We start from the raw sequence: 6000 nt of genomic DNA, 5'->3' as shown, positions 1-6000 counted from the left end.
TGATCACAATCATCTAGATATAGGTTGGCTATCACCCTCATTTATTTTTTATCTTCTGTGATAATCATTATTTATTTTGAGTTTTATATATTTCAGGAATTGTGTTAGATATTTGAGGTACAAGAGTATATAAATAACACAGTCCCTGCCTTCAAAGATCTTACAATCTAACAGGGGGAAGAAAATCCATAAAGAGGAGACAGGAAGAGTTTGGGGTTTGCAATTATTGGCATAGTATGGAAATGGTCAAGAGGTGATGTGTGTTCCTGCTTCTTGATAAGTTAAGGTGAAAGGTAGCCTTTCACAGTCCAGCTTAAGGGCAGAATCCAAGTTTTCAGTGGAGAAGGGGATAAGAATGATCAGAGTGGGGAAGTGAATAGAGCACCAACCCTGGAGTCAGGAGTACCTAGCTCAAATCTGGTGTCAGACACTTAATAATTACCTAGCTGTGTGGGCTTGGGCAAGCCACTTAACCCCATTGCCTTGCAAAAATCTAAAAAAAAAAAAAAATAAAGAACGATCAGAGTGCAGATAAAATGTTTCTGAAATTGCAGAGAAAGTGGTTAGTTTGTGTATATTTCTCTATATTTAATGAAATTTAGGATTACTTTAGCTTTTAGCTGAGGGGAGGGAAAGGTAAGTCTCTTGCCCCTTGTTGAACTTGCAATTCAATAAGACTAGTTTCTATGTGTGTATGTGTGTGTGTGTTTTGTGAAAACTTCTGTCACTTTATACACTTTATATTTAGTGATTATGCAGTTAATTTTTTTAACTCAAGTACAAGAATTTATATTTGTTCCTATTAAATTTTGTTTTGTTTAACCTACTGGGGCAGCTAGGTGGTATACTAGATAGGAGTGCTGGGTTTGGAGACAGAAAAACTCATCTTCCTGAGTACAAATATGGACTCATACATATTTGCAAGTTATGTGACCTGGGAAAGTCACTTATTCCTGTTTGCCTCAGTTTCCTCATCTGTTAAATGAGCTTGAGAAAGGAAATGGCAAACCACTCCAGTACCTTTGAAAAACTTCAAATGGGTCACAAAAAGTCAGACATGTTTAAAAAGCACCTGATGTGATCATTTTAATCTGCCAAAGTCTTAATAGACTTCAAGTTTGCAATTTAATTCATATCATCTGGTAGACAAAAAAAATTGATAGAGGCAACTCCGTGGCACAGTAGATAGAGCACGGGCCCTGGAATCAGGAGGACCTGAAGTCAAATCTATTCTCAGCACACTTGATACTTAAAAACTTAATGTGGGATCTTGGTTTTAACCCTTTAACTCTTTTTTTTTTTGGCAAGACAATGGAGTTAAGTGACTTGCCCAAGGTCACATAGCTAGGTAATTATTAAGTGTCTGAGGCCAGATTTGAACTCAGGTACTCCTGACTCCAGGTCTGGTGCTCTAGTCACTGTGTCACCTAGCTGCCCCTAACCCTTTAACTCTTAACTCTTTAACCTTCTGAAAACAAACCAAAAAAATGGATAAATATGATATCTGTGTCTTCCTTTATTGAGTCAGTAAGTCTGTTAGGTGGGTCACTTATGTGGATACTCTTTCCAACAGATTCTGACCCATCCAAGTTTTCTCACTAATCTAAATGATTTCTGAGTATACAGACTTCCCCCCAGTCCCTGCTCTAAAGGATTCCTCTAGGAATTTTTGAATATCAGCTGTTATGAGATATCTGAAGCTACACCATTTCTCACAATGCCATGGTCAGTAGCTAAACTATTGTATCAGAAGGGGGATAAGGGCAACAGATGAACTTACTTGCCTCTTTCAGAGAACGAGCATTTCCCAATAAGTCATGGCTATCATATTATAACACTCTATAACTATAATTCAATGCAATATTTCTAAAGGGAAGCTATCTATTCACTTAACTATGATAAGCCTCCCTTCTAGATGGATAAACAATGTTACCTCTAAGAAGATGGAATCATGAGGTTGCATATAATTGAGCATGTGACTTAGTTTGATCAAAAGTAATAGGTCAAGCTTCTAGAACCTGTTTTTCATGTCTGGCAATTGCTTACATTGATTTGAAATGCTGTTATGATGGCAAAGAAATGTAAATGCTTTGTATCTACTGTTTTGCTCATGGTTTCTATGGTAGTAGTACTCTGATTTCTTTCTCTGGTCTTTGACCAAGAGCTCTTCATCTATCTTTAAACTGTGATCATTGGGCTACCAAGGGAATAGGAGACTATTGTCTTAGATGAATCTAGGGACTCCTTTCTGAATTTGCTTGCTGGTGTGTCTACTTAATTAATCAATCAACAAATATTTATAAAAATACCTATCATATACCAGGTTCTCAACTAGGGACTAAAGATATAAATACAATAAATAAAATAATTCTTACTTATAAAAAGTTTACATTGAAATGGGGGAATCAATAAGGTCATATATAAGTATATACAGAATGAATATAAGTAATATAAATGAAATAAGTATTAAGCAGGTAAATTGCAAAATAGCTTGCAAGGGACAGAACTAAGCGTTGGAGAAATCAGGAAAAGCTTCTTTGCTTTTTCTTGAAGTAAGAGAGGGATTTTATAAAGCACAGGGGATGGATGGGGACCAATCAGCATAAGTCCTGAAGAAAAGGAAGGCAGTTTGACTGGCTTGCAGAATGTGAGAGAAGGAGTCATGCACAATGAAACTGGAAATACAAATTGTTACCAGGTTGTAAATGACTTCAAAAACTCAACAAAGGATTTATAATCTTATCCTAAAGGTAGAATACAATTATTGGCGTTTATTGAGTAAGGAAGTGATACAATCAGCTATGTACTTAAGAAAAATCACTTTGACTATCATTATGTAGGATAAAATGGAATAGAGGGTATGGGGAGACTATTAGGTCATAACTTTGAAAAGATGAAGGAAGACAATTCAAGTTGTGTGAGTAGAAGAATGTGGCCAAATGCAAACTATGTTGCGAAGAAAAAAATAGCAAGATTTGTCTACCAATTGGATATGTGTGGTGAAGCAAAGGGGAATACTGTAATAATGAGACTCTTAATAAAAATATGGAAGTTTGGAAAGTGATAAAGTTTTAAGGAAAGGATAATGAGTTCTGCTTTGGACATGTTGAGTTTGAGATATTTTGAGACAACTAATTTGAAATGTCCATTAACCACTGGATAAGGCATTGAAGTTTAGGGGAGAGATAGGATAGAAAGTGGATATTTGAGCTATTTGCATAGAGGTAATAGTGTATAATAATTAAGAATTCATAATTAAGTCCTTAGAAGCAGAAGAGGTCGTCAAGAGTATATAGAGAAATACAAGAAGAAGTACTTGGAGAAAGTCAGAGAACACTCACTTGGGTGTATGCTATGAATGATCAAACAGTAAAGGATACTTTGAAGCAAAAAATCACATAGATATCAGTAGAACTAAGAGGGATGATATAGAGGATGGTCAGCAGTATCAAATGCAGTAGATAGGTCAAGAAAGATAAGACTATCAGATTTGAGACTTAACAAATTTTTGAGAACTTTAAGAGAGCAATTTCAATTGAATGATTTCATTGGAAGCCAAATTGCAAAAGGTTGAGGAATACATGAGAAGTAGAGGCAAAAAATTTAGATGTTTTATTCAATAAATTTGGCTAAGTTAAAGAAGGAAGATAAGATATAGCATGAGAGCTTGAGGGGTTGGGAGGGTTCAATAAAGTATTTTTTAATTTACTCTGATCAGCCTATTGAAAAATATCTGACTTTGTAGATTTAATGTTTGTTTTTGACATCTGTACTGTTTCTGTCACTCTCTCTCTCTCAACTTCCCTTCTTCTTTCCCATTCTTTCTTCACTTCTCTCTCCTTTTTTTTCTTTCCCTCATGACCATTTAGATTTATATCAAAAGATGCTTAGTTGTTCCAAGGAGAGATAATCTATTGCCTTTCTCTTTGTAGAAAACGTTGTTTGCCTTATACATGGTGTCTCAAAAGGCTTTTGGGACACCCTCTATCTATACTATTATCATGTTTCATTATAGATTTAATTATTCATAGGTATATATACTAGTTAGCTAAGAATTCTCTCAATATCCATGGACTATGTGTTTCATAATTTCACTTATACTGGACAGGTATTCTTCCTAGGAAGCTAAGAATTACTTTATATTCTATCTTTTGATGATTTTCTATTTAAAAAAAAAGTTCTTTTGCATGTTAAACTATGCAGTTGTATTATGAGATTGTGGGATTGCTAAGATCAAGACCGGAAGATGCCAGGAGTCCTTAGGACTCATTATACCTTTCCCTTAATTGCCCTTTGAGTCACTTGAATTTTCAGTTTTATTGATATGGGCATTTATGGAATGTAGTGAGTCCTAGAGAACCTGTGGTGCATTGAATGATCCTCTATGAACATGGGCAAGAATTGCACATGATGAAATAATATGAAGGAGTTGTGAGCTGCATTAGTAGAGGGAGGATCCACTTTGATGAAATCCACTTGAAATAATCAAGTCCTTCATTAGAATATTATTGAACAAGATTATTATTCTGACTGTAAATGCCAGGGAATCTTACGTGATCCTCATGTTTGTGTGAGAGACACTTTTACTTTAGTTAAGCAAATAATGCTTTTTTTTTTAGTAATGACTTGGCAATGGAATCTTTCTATACGTTTAATCATAGCTTTGACTATGAAGATGTCTTCTATCAAAAGCTGTTTGTGAATTTTTAGATTTCTTCTCATTTTGTTATAGAAAATACTTTCAAGGAAAAATGTAAATATTATAAGACAAACTCAGAATAAAGTAAATGTGCATTTGAATTCATAATTGCTGATGTCTTCTTGATCTTGGTAGCAATTTCTTCTTTTTCTTTTCTTTTTTTATTTTGGACCTGTGACTTTCCATTATAAGTTATCTATACATGTAAGAAGCTCCTTTTGAAGATATTTCCTCTGCAGATTAGAAACTGTTGTGTACCTTACAGTATTAGAGAGTTGTGTACCACATTAAGAGGAACCTTGATATAGTTATAAAACCACTATGTATCAGAAGCAGGTGTTAAATCCAGACTGTCCCAATTCCAAGACCATCATTTTTTTCCTCTATATTATGCTATTCCTACTTGCTACTCCCAGGCATTTAATTCCCTTCCTTCTTGCAGACATTTAGAAAATTATCTTTTAAGTGCTCAAAATTACATTCTTCCAGTATGGATTTCTCTTCTTTTTAAGTTTTTTTTCAAAACATTTCTTTCAATTAATCATTTTACAATTATTTGTCCCTCTCACTATGCTCTCACACTGAGTGATATTTTTTAAATAATGAAAAATGAAGTCCTCAACATATATGTATACAAAAATGTTTGAAATATGCAAATATAAGAGATACATTTCAGATTTGGTTAATATGGGAATTTATTCTCCTGGGCTACAGATATATCAATAATATATAGCTATATGTATTTACATATATGATATATAGCTATATATAATCATGCATATACATTTATACATACATATACATATATACATATATATATATATATATATATATATGTATATATCATATGGCTATTTAGTTCAGCAAAGCATACTTCCAGTTTGAAAATGTATATTCCTTTCTGCATTTTAAGTTCACCTCTTTATCAGGAGGTAAATGACATATTCCATCTTAATTTTTTTTGAACTGATCATCCAACTGATCAGAGATCTAAAATTTGTTAAAACTGTCTTTCTTTGTATTGTTTTTATTGTCCAGTTTTCTCACTTTTCATGAGCCCATTTGGGGTTGTCTTGGCACAAACTGAAGTGGTTGCCATTTTCTTCTCCAACTCATTTTACAGATGAGGAAACTTAGGCAAGCAGAGTTAAGTGACTTGCCCAGGATCCCACAGTTTATATATGTCTGAAGCCAGATTTGAAATTAGAAAGCTGAATCTTTCTGATGCCAGACCCTGTCTTCTATCTACTGTGCGAACTAGCTACCCAGAATGTTTTAATTCTATAATTTTTCCCTAGTTC

The sequence above is a fragment of the Macrotis lagotis genome, chromosome 6 (genome assembly GCF_037893015.1).
Source record: "Macrotis lagotis isolate mMagLag1 chromosome 6, bilby.v1.9.chrom.fasta, whole genome shotgun sequence".
Classification (NCBI taxonomy): Eukaryota; Metazoa; Chordata; class Mammalia; order Peramelemorphia; family Peramelidae; genus Macrotis; species Macrotis lagotis.
Note: the sequence above shows the minus strand (reverse complement) of the source record.